This window comes from Sphaeramia orbicularis, chromosome 10 (assembly GCF_902148855.1).
Source record: "Sphaeramia orbicularis chromosome 10, fSphaOr1.1, whole genome shotgun sequence".
NCBI classification, from domain to species: domain Eukaryota; kingdom Metazoa; phylum Chordata; class Actinopteri; order Kurtiformes; family Apogonidae; genus Sphaeramia; species Sphaeramia orbicularis.
In genome coordinates this window covers 43,562,084-43,578,880 of record NC_043966.1, presented here as the reverse complement: position 1 = coordinate 43,578,880, position 16,797 = coordinate 43,562,084, and positions in this window count along the sequence as shown.

The following is a 16,797-nucleotide window of genomic DNA, read 5'->3' as shown; positions in this document are numbered from 1 at the left end:
AACTAATGTTATATTAATGAGTAAAACATTTATAACTATGCTTATAAACCATATACTAATGAGTATTTATTTTAGAAATATGCTTTATAAATGATTAATTCAGTATTTATTAATGCTTAACTAATGTTCTTATTAAGGATGAGTAAAACATTTATAAATGTGCTTATAAACCATATATTAATGGTATTCATGTCAGAATATGCTTTATAAATGATGAATTCAGTATTTATTAATGCTTAACTAATGTTCTTATTTAAGGATGAGTAAAACATTTATAACTGTGCTTATAAACCATATATTAATGAGTATTCAGGTCAGAAATATCCTTTAAAAATGATGAATTCAGTATTTGTTAATGCTTAACTAATGTTATAATTAACGATGAGTAAAACATTTATAATTGTGCTTATAAACCATATACTAATGAGTATTCATGTCATAATATGCTTTATAAATGATGAATTTAGTATTTATTAATCCATAACTAATGTTATTATTAATGAGTAAAACATTTATAACTATGCTTATAAACCATATACTAATGAGTATTTATTTTAGAAATATGCTTTATAAATGATTAATTCAGTATTTATTAATGCTTAACTAATGTTCTTATTAAGGATGAGTAAAACATTTATAAATGTGCTTATAAACCATATATTAATGTGTATTCATGTCAGAAATATGCTTTATAAATGATGAATTCAGTATTTATTAATCCATAACTAATGTTATTATTAATGAGTAAAACTTTTATAACTATGCTTATAAACCATATACTAATGAGTATTCATGTCAGAAATATGCTTTATAAATGATGAATTCAGTATTTATTAATGCTTAACTAATGTTCTTATTTAAGGATGAGTAAAACATTTATAACTGTGCTTATAAACCATATATTAATGAGTATTCAGGTCAGAAATATGCTTTATAAATGATGAATTTAGTATTTATTAATCCATAACTAATGTTATTATTAATGAGTAAAACATTTATAACTATGCTTATAAACCATATACTAATGAGTATTTATTTTAGAAATATGCTTATAAATGATTAATTCAGTATTTATTAATGCTTAACTAATGTTCTTATTAAGGATGAGTAAAACATTTATAAATGTGCTTATAAACTATATATTAATGTGTATTCATGTCAGAAATATGCTTTATAAATGATGAATACAGTATTTGTTAATGCTTAACTAATGCTTCATAGTATGTACTCATTATAAAGTGTTACCAAAAGTTGTTTTTTTTCCCCAACTTATTTTATTGAGTTTTTTTTTTTTTTTTTTTTTTCCAGTCACAGGTTACATATATACAACACACCATTGTATATGTAAAGATATGAAGTCAATAACCTAAGTGACTAATATATAAAAGCAAAATAAAACAACCTCAACAAAGAACAAAACAGACTGGCTTTGGTTGTCACGTGAAAACCCATCTATTTCCTGTCTTACGTCTTTTAAACAGTTTGTTACTGATTTCAGTCAAATAATACTGTCATATGTCAGTTGTGAATGATAAGATTCAAGACTCATTAAATACATTTTCTTGTAAACCTGTAGAATGTTTTCTCAAAGAGCCAAACATTTACGTTTTAAATTCAACTTTAGCTTCGTGTCATTTCAGCTCATTATTCCCTAACGTTAGCTGTGGTTCACTCAGTTCATCTGTTTGTCAGTCTCCCTTTCGTTGATATACTTTGTGAACGGTTTGACTGAATGTGTTTAAATTTGACACATGCATTATTTTATCAAAAGAAGGAGAATCAATAATAGGGCTGCAACTAACACTGATTTTAATAATCAGTTAATATGTAGATTATTTTAATTACTAATCAGTTCATCTGATAAACACAAAAGGTGTGTGTGGGGGGTAATATTTATGGGGGTGCACTCCAGAAGTGTTGCAACTACCGCAACCGGTACTGATACAGAAAATGAAACTTAAACTTAACCTTCGAGATCATAACGAATAGAGATTGGAGGTAGGAGTATTTAAGTCAGTGGTTCCCAACCTTTTTTGGCCTGTGACCCCATTTTTAACATCACAAATTTCTGGTGACCCCAGAACGGAGACTGTTTTTTTTTTTTTTTTTTTTTTTTTTTGCGGAAAGTAATTGTTAATGATGTAATAGTTTGCTATACTATGTTGCACATAAACACATAAAGGTTAATTTTAGACGACATTTAGTCTATATAATGTATATTATTATGGACAGAGGCAGTAAAGCCATGTTGAGCTGCATTATGTAATAAATTCCCATTATGTAATAAAAGTTCAAAATGTAATAAGAATGTCACGTCATCTTGGAATAAAGCCGCATTATGTAATAAACTGACGCATTTTGTAATAAACTACCTCAGTGCATTATGTAGTAAATTTTTTTGCATGATGTAGTAAGTTATTACAATTTGAGAAATGTTTTACAAAATGCACTTGACACATTTAGTCATTTAGACGTGTGTGGCACTGATTAGTGTGTGTTTATCGGCAAAATACATTTTAGTTGCAAGTTAGCCACCAAAGGTGTGTGACGGTTTAGCTTTTTTTAATATCCAGAAATGTTGTTTACATTGTTAAAGACACTTTCCTGAGTTTTTTTTTTTTTTTTTTTTCAACTGGAATAGACATCTTATATTGATCAAAATATTTAACTTTGCCTTAAAAAGGTTCTGTTTAGAAATAAAGCCATTTATTGTTCAATATCGCATTTTCTACTTTGTGTGTGCATGTTGGAGTGTGTGGACTAATTGCGAATGTAATGCTAATAGGTAGGCTAGCATTACACTACTACAACTACTAATCTGCAGGGATACCGCAATGAAAGAAGCAAAAAAATCTACTTGAGCGTCGTTATTACGTAATGACCATGTTATTACATTTTCCTGAAAAATAAAAATGTGTCAAGTGCATTTTGTAATAAATTTCTCAAATTGTAATAACTTACTACATAATGCGAAAAAATTTACTACATAATGCATTGAGGTAGTTTATTACAAAATGTGTCAGTTTATTACATAATGCGGCTTTATTACAAGATGACGTGACATTCTTATTACATTTTGAACTTTATTACATAATGGGAATTTATTACATAATGCAGCTCAACAAGCCAGGTGTAGATTACCGCACAAAGTGAGAATTTGATTTTCCTTGGTCAGGATATGTACAGTCAGTCCAGCTTGGATTTACAAGGCTGACAATTAATACTGAATGAACAATATCTCAAACTATGAATTATGAAAGAGCTGCAGCATCTGAAACTGACCACAATGAACATTTGACAGATAAACAGAACCGCAGTGCTTCAGTTTCAGCTTCACAGTTTGTCATGTCTTTTATGGATTGTGATCGTCTCTGTCAACTCACCATATATTGTTTATTAGTAAGTTTTTATTTTTGTTTTCATCAATTACTAGAAATTTCAGGCGACCCCATTTGAATTCCAGGCGACCCCACGTGGGGCCCCAACCCCAAGGTTGAAAAATATTGATTTAAGTTTTTAATTCTTGTTGAGCCACATTATGTAATAAATTCCCATTATGTAATAAAAGTTCAAAATGTAATAAGAATGTCACGTCATCCTGTAATAAAGCCGCATTATGTAATAGCTGATGCATTTTGTAATAAACTATGTCAACACATTATATAGTAAATTTTTTCACATTATGTAGTAAGTAAATACAGTTTGAGAAATTCATTACAAAATGCACTTGACACATTTTTATTTTTAAAAAATGTAATAACATGGCTCATTATGTAATAACAATCCAAATTAATATAATTTCAGAGCAATTTAGAAGAAATTAGTCACAGGAGCTACAGGTAATGGAATCAGAACTTTAACCACACAGTTTAAAGATTATTTAGCACATTACATTTTCCTGAAAATAAAAATGTTTCAAGTGAAAGATTAAAGTTGCTAATAATTAATTTAAATCAAGTCATATGTGAAACCAAATGGTTATTTAGAGAGAATGTTACTTTTCTTTACTTAATGGAAAAGGAATTACATTTAAGCCATTAATGAATGCACTTTTTTCAGGTTCCTTAGTGTTGGTAACAGGGTTTCACCAAGTATTACAAAACACCAAATAAATCATGTAATAAAAATTGTACCATTGATGTGTAAGCCGAGCCAATCAAGCCTTTGATAGTTTATTACCTATTATTGATGAGTATATAATGGAAAATTAGAAAAGTGAAGGTTTATTTTTCAAGAATTTTGAAGCCCAAATGTCCAGTTCTGGAATGACCCACCTAGTGTACATGCAAAACAAAGGGGGTGGGGCCAAGGGGGGAACTGGGATTAAACCTTAACCTGATATTCTTCTGTGTGTATGGCAGTGGCGGCTGCTCATCTTTCAGACAGGGGAAGCTCATTGTCAGCTTACATAAAAAAATAAAAAATAAAAAAAATTGTCAGGTTATTTAAACATACATTCGGCCTTCCGTTCCTTTTTAAGAAAACGCTCAGTGACCTTATCATACCAAGTAGGCGTCTTTTCCAGGGACTGGACCAGTGTCCTCTCTGCTTAGATTGCTTTGGCCCATTGTGTTGTGGGTGTAAGACTTCAGTCTTTTTAAACTACAGACGCTCCTTTCACTCCGACCTAGCCGACAGTTTGATTGATTTAACTATCTACAAAACGATATTAAACTCGAACAAGAAATTATTAAATTATGTAACTGAAACAAGAAAACACTGAAATTATGTTAAATTGAAACAAGGAAGTACAATGAGTGTGTTTTGTTTACAGTGCAAGAAATGAACGAGTAATTTCGTAGTGGTTTCTCTCTTGATTTCACAGCAGAATGTGCGACGGTATTAAACTGAACTGTGTCAGTGAAGGAGTAGATCTGAAAATAGCTGTCAATCAAACGGGGTTCAGCCTTTCGACTGATCCTCCAATCAGCACGTGGGATTCTGGCATCCAGCCCGGCCGAGCTCCGCCCACAGCTCCATTTACCCCCAGAGACGTCCGGCGTCCGGGGGTGGGACAACATCATGGCATTTATCCAATTACCGTCCAGTTTTCAGGCAATGAAAAAAACTGTTCCACTCAGTCCCATTGAAACCCAGAGACGTCTGCAGTCTACGGACAAATGCACTGAGCAGAGATCGAATGAGGAAACAGCGCAACGGGAATGGAGGAGAAGTGAACAACATCGCGTCCGTTGATTTGTGATAAAGCTGATTCTGAACGAACTCATCTGGGAGATGAACATGTTCTAACACATTTGTAGTCAATAAAATGTCAACACAAATGAACATATTTAACCATTTAATTTTCATAATTTTAGGGGAAGCTGAGCTTCCCTTGCAGTCTATGACAAATCGCCACTGGTGTATGGATATATAGAATGTGTATATTGCTACAAGCATTTAATAACATTATCATGGCAACACAGACACAACAGGACATGCAACAGGTTAATGAGAAAAAGCAAAGATGACATTGTTTTTATTGAAATCCTTGAGATGCCATAATTATTGAATCATTTCATGTGTAGAGCCAGTCAGGTTTTCCTGTGTGGATCGGCAGTGAGGTGGCAGGTGCTGCACTTGAACCAGTTTTCGTGTTTGAAAACAGGTTCATTGGCAGACAAAAGTGGTTGAAGTTTAGGCAGTGGCTCTCCGACCAGCTTTGGAAGTACACTAGTCAACATTTGCTAGGGATCAAGACTATAACTTTGCTATATTCGGGGGTGTAATTCTGGAAACTTGACAGTTTATTTTCCCAGTGGAGTACAGCCTGCGGATGCGGATGGTGGCCACACACATTATTGACATCACATCGTATGTGTTCAGAACATTCTGAGTGGTTTCAGTGAAAACAAAATTGGAAGAGTAATTTTTGTGAACTCTAATTTCTAGGGTTGTATCACCCTTTTGCCTGAAAGTGCTATAAAATTTTTGTTTTTTTACCTTTTGGTCCATTTTTCTTTACATGACTAGCCAAAGTACACACATAATATATGATGTCACCCAAAATATTATACAACATCAATTATTGTGCAATATAAAACTGATCCCTAGCAAATGTTGACTAGTATATCTTAGCGGAAAAAAGACACGTACAGCCCACGCTTGAAATGGCAGCGTTTTCAAATATCAAGCACTGTGTTTCGCCGAACTCTTATCTGTCAGACAAAGCTTCCTGGATATACCTGCGAATGTATGTATTTGTGTGTTTGTGTGTACGCTCACTTGTGTGTGTGTAAAGGCCAGTTCAGCAGTGGGTTGTTCCTGAGAGAGGTAACCTTTGCTTGTGTAGAAGACAGAAACTCACTCCGACAGCCTGAGGTGGAACTCCCTGGAAACGCACACACACACACATACACACATTAAAGCACACACACACAGTCGCACATATGGAAGCTGTGCACAAACAAAGATGCGATCAAGTCCACAAACAGATGAAAAAAATATAAATCACTTGAGCTGCCAGAGGGGAAAAAATTGCTATTTGACCACTCAGATTGAAAAAAACAAAACAAAAAAAAGCAGCAGCTTGGCATACAGGTTACACAACCACTACACACCACCACATTAACTGCACAAAACACTACGAGATGATCTTTAAAAAGCTCAGTTGTTTTTCCTACTAATACCAGTTTTTCAAAACTTCAATAGCTGTTCAGGTTTCAGGTCATATCACAGCAGGTTGCAAAGTTATTATTATTATTTTATTTTTATTTATTTTTTTTTTTACATATTTTGTAGTAGTAGTAGTTTATTCAGTCATGACAACACCAATATTTACACCGTCTGACATTTCACGCAAAAGAAAGAAAAAAAAAAAAACAAACAAAAAAAAAACACAGAATCACAAAATCAAGAATAATGTGTTGAATATTACAACTTTTTAGGCTACCAACCTCCAAACAAACAACAACAACAGCTAATTAATCGCATTTATAAGCTTCAAAAATAGCTTTACAAACCATTTTCTTAAAAACCAAAAAAGAATGACATGTTTTTAAATTTATGTTGGCATCATTCCAAAATTTAACTCCAATAATGGACACACATCTCCTTTTCATACCTTTTTTTTTTTTTAGCTTTTTGTACAGTAAATTTGCAAACACCTCTGAGATTATATGGAATGTCCTGAATTGAAAAGAACCTCTGTATTGGGTCAGGGAGCATTTTTGATTTTGCTCTGAACATAATTTGGATTATTTTATAATAAAAGAGATCATAAAATTTCATCACATAAGAATTTAGAAAAAGTGGCTCCGTGTGTGCATAATAATCAGCCTTATTGATAATACGTATAGCTCGTTTTTTGCAGTTTTATATTGAATTTATGGTGGTTTTGACGGTGGATCCCACAATTCCACACAGTACGTTATATAGGGAACAATCAATGAGTAATAGATTAAATGCAAGGCCTTGGAGTTCAATACATTTCTAGATTTATACAAGATTGCAAGTGATTTTGAGATTTTCCCTTGAATGTATTTAATGTGTTTTTTCCATGTTAGCTTTTGATCAACGACAACTCCAAGGAATTTAGTCTCAGAAACCTCTTTCAATATCATGTTTTGTACTTTTTTTTTGTACAGCTCTGAATAGAAACTACACTTTTAATGATTTTTTGAATGAATGTGTTTTGGAGAGACTCACTTTAAATGTTTTAATTAAAGGAATACATGCAAAATAACCTGTTTTTTTTTTTTTTACATTCTCTTTGCTGTTCATGCAAAACTGGATACTGCATTGAACCTGTTCCAAACAAATAAAAGTCTATGCGGTAGACTTTGACAATGCACTCAGACATATATACAGACCTATCCGGAATGTAAAGACTGAACCCCATACTTTGTAGCTGCCTGTGAAATTTAATGTACATAATAATATGTAATTATAGCTAAACTGCAGCAATTGTTCGATGGTGCTTTAATGAACTATAATAGCAGACGTATAGACACTGAGTGGAGATACAGCTCCGGGCACATGTGAGTAATGACTTAGGTTGGAGAATTCACAGTAGGATAACAAAGGTGAATTATAGACTTCAGCATACTGGTATATAAAAAAAATAATCCTGTCATTATATCAGCATGAAAAAGTAAAAGTAAAAATGGTATGTTTAATCATTTCATGCATAGTGGTCACTTTAGTGGACAGTTATTTCTCCAGCTGTTCTCTTGTATATTCATGGGTTTAATTGTTTTAATTCCATGTCCTCCTGAGACCAGCAATGCATTTTTATCCTCTGTAGGGGACTAAAGTTTGACAATTTTAATAATAATAATAATAAAATGCTGCTCATTCCAAATACATTCCATTAAAAAATAAATAAATGAATATAATTTTAAAAATGTATCTGAAAAAAACTGTTGCAGTATGCAGTTTCCATTAAGATGACTGTTTAATGTAAAAAAAAAAGCTAAAGATTTTCATTTTACTGGATCTCAAGAAAATATCAACCACCACAATGGACGCTCATGCATCATCTACACAGACATTCAGACCATTAATGTAACTTTGCTGTTCTTGATAAACCTGATCTGCCTAACATTTTGAAATCTAAATCAACTGCTAATTTTCTCAAACAAAACTTTTTTTTTTTTTTTTTTTTTTTTGCATAATAGCTCCATAACTAGTATTATAATATGACAAAAAGTGAGAACACATCAGATTAGCTGCTTAAAAATGTTTTTATTTCATAGTTTTCACAACAATATACGCTTTATGATGATGGGTTTTAAATGATATGTGTCTTTGCTTCAAAAATTTAACGTATGCTGTCCAGCTAAGTGGAAATTTTTGTAATTTAATGGAAAATCAGTTCATAAAAGTAATTCTATTGCATTGTTTTTTTCATGCCTAAAGAGAATAAAAACACTCGGGAAAAAAATCTTGATTGAGGTTCTCATAATTCATGCATGAAAGGGTTAATCAAAAGGATAGTGGGAAAGTGCAAAATAAGGGTAAGAACATCACAGCATGAGGAAAAAAGTGACATTTATGTCTCCGTTACATAATAATACACAGAGGACTGTATAGAGGATAGCTGTTGGTCTTGATCTGATTGGCTGTGCTGCATTCAAAGCTAAAAACAAATGTCAGCATCTGTAAACACACACACCTCATCACATATTGTTTTAACATGTTCAATATTGAGATATTGAATATATATTTATTTCTTTATTTTTTGCATATTATCTCCATAACTAGTATTAGAATATGACAGAAAGTGAGAAAACATTAGATTAGCTGCATTAAAAATGTTTTTATTTCATAGTTTTCACACAGTATACACTTTATGATGATGGGTTTTAAATATATGTGTCTTTGCTTCAAAAATTTAACACATGCCGTCCAGCTGAGTGGACATTTTTGTAACTCCGTGAAAAATAGATTCATAAAAAATTCAATCGCACTGTGTTTTTTACATGCCTAAAGAGGAATAAAAACACTCAGGAAAAAACCTTGATTAAGGTTCTCATAATTCATGCATGAAAGGGTTAAACAATATTATCCCACCTTCTATAGTTTGTCTTTCATAACTGTAAAACTGTCAAAATGAGAAAATTAAGCAGGAAAAAAAAACAAAAAAACACACACACACAGATTCTTTTTTTTTTTTTTTTTTTTCCTAGCAAGGCTGGGTTTCTGCAGCTGCACTCTAAAAAATGATTCATGGGGTTAGTAAGTTAAGCTTAAAATCAAGAGCTTTCTCTGCTTAAAAAAATTAAGTTTGTTACATGTACACATTTAAATCAGATGATAAGTTATTTTATTAAGTTGGTCTAAATGAAAAACAAGGGAAAACACTCTTAACTTAATAACATATTGATTTTGAACAGACATTTCTGCCTTTAACTTAACAAAGAAATATATTAAGTTAGTACAGCTTAAAAATCTTGTAAGCTTCCTCTAAAAGCTGAGTACAAAGCTGACGAGCCTGGACATGTTTTGCTGACAGACCACGCCCACCACAAGAAAAGGAGGGAAGCACAGAAAAAAAGGGAGAAACATGATTTTGCACAGAACTTTACCAAACTTTAAGGCTTGATAGAATTTAGCTTTGTTTCTGCAACAGTAGTTTTAATTATTCAAGGACTGAATAATACACATTTTGCTCCTTTCTAATTTAAAATTGTAGTTTATATTGTTGCGTATTTGCTGCACTGCATTGTGGGTATTGGGTATATTGTTGAAAATGTGTTCTTTTATGTGCAGGGGTCAGCAGGGTTGTGATGTTGGTGTTAATTTTGAGTTAATGTGTGCATGCTAATGTTTATTGGCTTTTTTGTGTTTATTTTTTTATTTTTATAGAACTGCACCATGAGTCAGAGCCATAGGCCAAACAGTGCCTTTCCTGTTTATTGTTAGGTGCAGTTATATTGCTTAATGTAACTTCTCACTGCTTAACAAATATAAATTAATATCTGCAAGAACATGAGAACAATAGTACTGTGTACATTTGAGATATTAACATGCAGACAAATTTAGTAAGTTAGTTGCGCAGAAAATTAAACAGGTCAGTCATATAACTGGAATTTCCATGTGGAATTTCTTCTGATGTACAGAAATAAGTTAGACCAACTCAAAAAATTAAAGAAACTACTTGTATGAACATTTTTGAGTAGAATAAAAGTAAAACAATAAGTCAGTATAACTAAATGGAGTAGTTTCTACAATTAAAATTAAGTTGGTTTGACTTAACTAAGCTCGTAGAGAAAAAGCAAATCATGTTGTTTGTACTAAACTAATAGAGTTCACTTAAACTAGAGAAGTCTTGTGGCATTTAAGCAATTTGCCAAGTTGAAATAACTTAAAAAGATTAATGGAAATTGTTACCTCAAATTTTTTACGTTGAGCCTATTAATCATTTTTTAGAGTGTGCTGAATATATGTTCTGATTATGGTCTAACATATGATGTGTAATACAATGCTACAAAGAGTACAGTTTTGATATGCAGAACAAAAGGGGACAACGACCTAAACTTTCCTAATTTTTACTTGAGTGTGAGCACCAAAATAAAAGTATTTCGGTCACTTTACTATGGATAAAATGTCCGATGATGATGATATGTACAGGCAGTGTTGGATGTTATATGTCCAGGCCAATATGTTAGCAAGAAAATTCTCAATGTGTACAAAAATGTTAAGAAAAATCTGTTCGGAGCATATTGTACTTCTCTTTATACTGCCCTTTTGTGGGCCGGGTTGTAAAGGCTAATTTACAGAAGCTCAGAGTTGTATATAATGGTTCCATGAGAATACTGTTTAAAAACCTCGATGGACTAGTGCAAGTAGACCAGTGTTTTTCAACGTTGGGGGTCAGGACCTCATGTGGGGTCACCTGGAATTCAAATGGGGTCGTCTGAAATTTCTACTAATTGATTAAAAAAACAAACAAAAAAAAAAACTGGTCAAAAAGTGTTTCGTAGTTGTGTCCGCACCGACCGGTAACACAACAAACCTTTTGTAACCATCTAAAGTTTAAACCCCTTTAGCCCTATCGGCCCGCCTGCGGGCCTAAAAAATTATATTGATATTCATCTACTATAAAAATATATTAAATCAGGACAATGGATGTTTTTTTCAACTGTTGCTCAAAGTTTAGACCCTAATGTTAATAAAAGTACATCAAAAGTGTATTTTAGTGCAAACTTTAATGTTCAAACATGATTTTTAATCTTTGTGGGGTGAAATATACGCTATTAAAAATCTCCGACACAAACAATTAATTTATGCATATCATCGTCAATCCAGCCAAAAAAAAAAAAAAGGCGAGGATAAAAAAAATTCTAATTTCTCTTTTAGTTTGTTACAGTTTACTCAGGCATAGTAATAGATACAATATTTTAGACAATGGGAATAGATTCTGTGAGGTCTGTAAATGTCCATAGACACCAAGAACATCCATATGAACCTTATTATTAGAAGTATTATAAGTAATTCTTCTTTTACTTTGGGTATGTCTTTTTTAGGTGTTTTTCCCCTGAAAATATGGTCAGGGTTAACCGGTTAACCACCGCAAACTTTATGATAATCGATGAAAAACCAAAACACAAAAAACCAATTCCGTATACAACTTCATCCGCAATGCAATCTTTAATCTCTGAATCTCTTTACGCTGCAACCCCCTACTCATCAACATTGGAGACACCAAAAGATAACAGACTCCATTGGCCGATACCTGGTTAAAGGTATGTGCTCCATTAACACCATTGACAACTGGGGCTTCAGACAAACGGTGAATACACTGGACAAACACTGTTTTGCCTTCAAGGCGTCATTTTACACGAGCTGCTACTACACTGAACATACTTGAATTTATAATTTGCACTTTACATGTTTTTTTTTTTTTTTTTATTGCTCCAGTTCTATGGCAAGTCTATAGCAGTTTAATGCCAGCGCACTATTTGTTTACAAAAGGAAACATACTTGAATTTACAGTATACTTATTTGCATTCAAAGATATTTTTTTGTTTCGTACAAAAGTGAACATACTTTGTTTTAGTGTTTAAAAGCTTAATTTATGTTAAACATAAATAAAGAATATATTGTTTTGCAGGAAAAAAAAAAAAAAAACTTAAGGTTAACAAATAATTGTTTTTAATAATCGTGATTTCAATTATTGCTAAAATAATTGTGATTATTGTTTTTTTCTATAATCGAGCAGCCCTAGTCTCAGCCACTACCCTGTACTCTGCAGATAGACAGCGATGGCAATGCTCTTACTGGCAGTAACCGTCTACCTTGGACACTGCTCAGCAGGTGTTACAAGCGGTCTCAAAGCATCACACAATGCCTCAAAAGTTGCCCGGGTCATCCTGAAATTCTGAATCTACAGTTCCTCTGTGAATCTTCAACTATCACTTCCCCAAAAAAGCCTCATTCGTAGCCGCTCCCAGGTGCGAGGGGCTTGGACGCTCCACCACCTCAATAAGACGCCTACGTCACCTTTGAAGTCTAATTATGAACGCCAGAACTGTGGTAGAACTTGAATATAGAATATATCTGTAAATCAACATGATATTTATGTTTGTCGCCATGTTTGTGGAATGACTTATCATTACATCTCGCGATAATAAATACACAAATGATCGCATTTGTGATTTAATGGAAAAACCTGTTTTTTTTCGACATTTAGTAAATATCTGTAAGGACGGGTTTAGACTAACTGTTCTTATAATAAGTGGATGATTTGGCCAAATTAAAATGCGAAATATTAAAACCTAAGTTGAAAGAAAGCAGTGGTGTAACCAAAAAAAAAAAAAAGAAGAGTCACTGTTATAATGAATTGTAAAATTATTCAATTATAATAAATACAATTACAAACATTAAATTTAAAAATAGAATTTAAAAAGAAAAACAAGGAATGAGGTGAGTCCAGACCTCAGTGCGTCTGGTCCCGCTCCTGAACAGAACACACACATACACAGGCGGCAGCACGGAGCACAGCCAAAGGCAAACAGCATACAAACAGGTACAAGATAGATACATACACGCCCGGAAGGGCTCCTCACCCTACCGCTGCGTCGTTCGGGCCTTGTTATGCGGAGCTTCACCAGAGACCCACGCCAGCTCGAGCTCCTTGCTCCTCCTCTTCAGTTCCACCTGGCCGCACCTGACAGATGGCACACAAAAAGGCCAGCACAGGACACACCGGCGCACCCAAACCCCCAGGCCAAAGGCCGCTCTGGTCAGAACACGTGATCAAACTTTTCTAATTCTCACACACAGGGAGAGCTCTCCGCTCTCCCGCTGCTTAGTTCAGCCCCACAGAGTTCTCCACACGGTGCGCTCCAGTCCGCGTTCCCGTCCGTCTATGTAGCCGTGGTCCACTCGTGACACAGGGTCCGACTGCTGGCCACTGTGTGTGGGTCTCACCGTGGTGTAGGTGGTCTCTCCCCGGTATCGGGCTGGTCCTTTGCGTGCCGATGTCCTCCGGCCACGTGCCTCGCTCCTTCTCTCTCTGGCGTCTTCCCATACCGAGTGACTTTTATTGTTCCGGTGCCCCACTGGACACAGGTGTGTTGATTGCAGAGTTCAATCGACTAGGCAAAACAGTCATGTGTTTGGGGTGTTGCCATTGTAACTGACCAGGGAGGCGTAACAAACTCAAAATACATGCACAAAGGAAAAACAGAAGCAAACCAAAACATGCAAAGGGTAAATAAAATAAACACACAAAAATGTCACACCAAAATTCCATCCCTTTGGCTAGATCACATATCGGTAAAGTTTTTTGCATGAGTACTGTGGAAAAGCAGCTAATGAGTTATTTTGTAATGCAGGAGTTAACACTTGTTATGACCCTGGATCATAATTTGTTTACTTACATATATATATATATATGTATATATGTTTCTGTTTAGTGTGTGTGTGTGTGTGTGTGTGTGTGTGTCCGTCCTGTAGGTGTGCTGTACCCTTTTGTGTCTGTTTGTTTAGCAGGAAGCTGATTGGTGGAGCGTGATTGCCCCGCCCCTTTAAATGGCCCTGGATCCAGCCGTTCGCTCTCTCTCTTGCCTCCTGCCAGCTACCAACCGTGGTGTTCCTGTGTGTGATCGTCAGTCATTGTGGTGTTCGTGTTTAATCGAGTTGTATATAGTTGTAAATAGAGTTTTTTGTGAATTGATCCTTTTCTGGTAGGGGAGGTCGGCTCTTTTTTTTTTTTTTTTTTTTTTTTCTGTTTTCCTCCTTTTTTTTGGTTAGGGAGTTTAGGTTAGTTTTTTCTGTATTTTATTTCTTCCATTATTTTGAAGTAGGTAATTTTGTTTAAACTCCCAAGAAGATATTTTGATTGTTTTAGCCGCACCCTCCCCTAACCCTCCTTTAGTTGTTTAAAAAATAATAATAATAATAAATATTGTGAATTTTAGTTTGTGACTGACGTGTGTGCTTGGGAGCTGGGAGGGGACAAAAGTGAGCAATATTATGTTCACACTGGTAAACCCCTAGGCCGGGGTTGTAACACACTTTTCGGCTCTTATGAGAAACTTAGGGCCGGATCTATTCAAGGTCTGCGTGTATGTGTGTGCAAAACTCATTGCACACACAAAAAAAATTTACAAACTGATTCCTAACAGTGCGCACTAAGGGTTGCGTCTTTCAAAGGTGCAAAATAGCGCGTCTGCATCCAGTTAGTACATTGACACAATGAATATGCAATACGGGGCGTTTACACACAGTTGTGCATGTGCTGGGAGGAGAAATGTAAATAAATTAATTTAGCACATGCAAAGTGATTTATCAAACCTGAAAGCAATTTTGCTGATAGAAACTGCGTCTATATTTACCACATCTCAAAGGAGGTGCAAACGGTTTTGACGCGTAATTGCACACACATGGAAGTGGTTAGGAGACAAAGAAATGATGAAACGAGACGCAGAGAACGCATTTTTCACCCTTGAGTGAACATTTTTGAACTGACGCAAGAAAAAATAATTGAGACATATGCATAAATCACCTGCAAACACGGTTACTCCCACACGCAATATTCTAGATTCCGCGAGCAAATTAAAACACGCAAATTGGAATCTTGGTAGATCCAGCTCTTAATGTACAAATATATTGTCGATTGAACGTTTCTCAGAATTCCATTAGAGTTTTGACTGTGGGAAAAAGTAGGCTGACGTTTAAATTATGGAATTCAAACTAAAAAGAATACTTTAATATTGTGTGTTTTTCACAGTACCACCATCTGTTCAGTGTCAGATGGAATGCTTTGATAAGCCTTGCTGAGCCGCGTTATGCAATAAATTCCCGTTATGTAATAAAAGTTCAAAATGTAATAAGAATGTCACGTCATCTTGTAATAAAGCCGCATTACGTAATAAACTGACGCATTTTGTAAGAAACTACCTCAATGCATTATGTAGTAAATGTTTTCGTATTATGTAGTAAGTTATTACAATTTGAGAAATTATTACAAAATGCACTTGAACATTTTTGTTTTCATCTTTAAACTGTGTGGTTAAAGTTCTGATTACATTACCTGTAGCTCCTGTGACTAATTTCTTCTAAACTGCTCTGAAATGATATTAATTTAGATTGTTATTAATATATGCATAATCAACCATGTTATTAAATTTTTTTTTTTGTTTTTAATAAAAATGTGTCAAAATGCGTTTAGGTAGTTTATTACAAAATGCGTCAGTTTATTACATAATGCGGCTTTATTACAAGATGACGTGACATTCTTCATTACATTTTGGGCTTTTATTACATAATGGGAATTTATTACATAATGCAGCTCAACAAGCCTTAAGTGTGTGTGTATGTGTGTGTCTCTGATTCCTGAGATTGAGCAATTTTTGGTAAAGCAGGATATGTGTGCAGGTCAACTTGACCTGGGGGTGAGGCCGAAAGGAAATTCCAACCAAGCCATGTCCAAATAAAGTCATTAAAAGATAACGTCATATTTGGCAAAAGGAGTGTATCATGCACCAAAGTGAATGGTCAGGTTCCTTTTATGGTAATAAGGATGTGAAGATGTTGTATAAAACCCAACCAAAGACGTCGTTTCTTCATTTTAGCAACATGACAAATCCCAGTCATAGTTAGGTCCGATACCAGTCATCCCTGGTACAGTTGTCTTTTAATACTGATGATGTTTTGTCTATATTTTTAACCTGTGTTTTTACATTTATTTTATTTATCGCTGCTTGTTGTTTGTTTTTAAATGGACTCCCGAGTCTGGAAATAAAGATGATGATGATGACGATTGTGTCTTCTCAACAGTTACATGCCAGTATACACATTTTCTCTTATTTGCACACACAACCAGTATGAGCTGCAGGTAAACAGCTG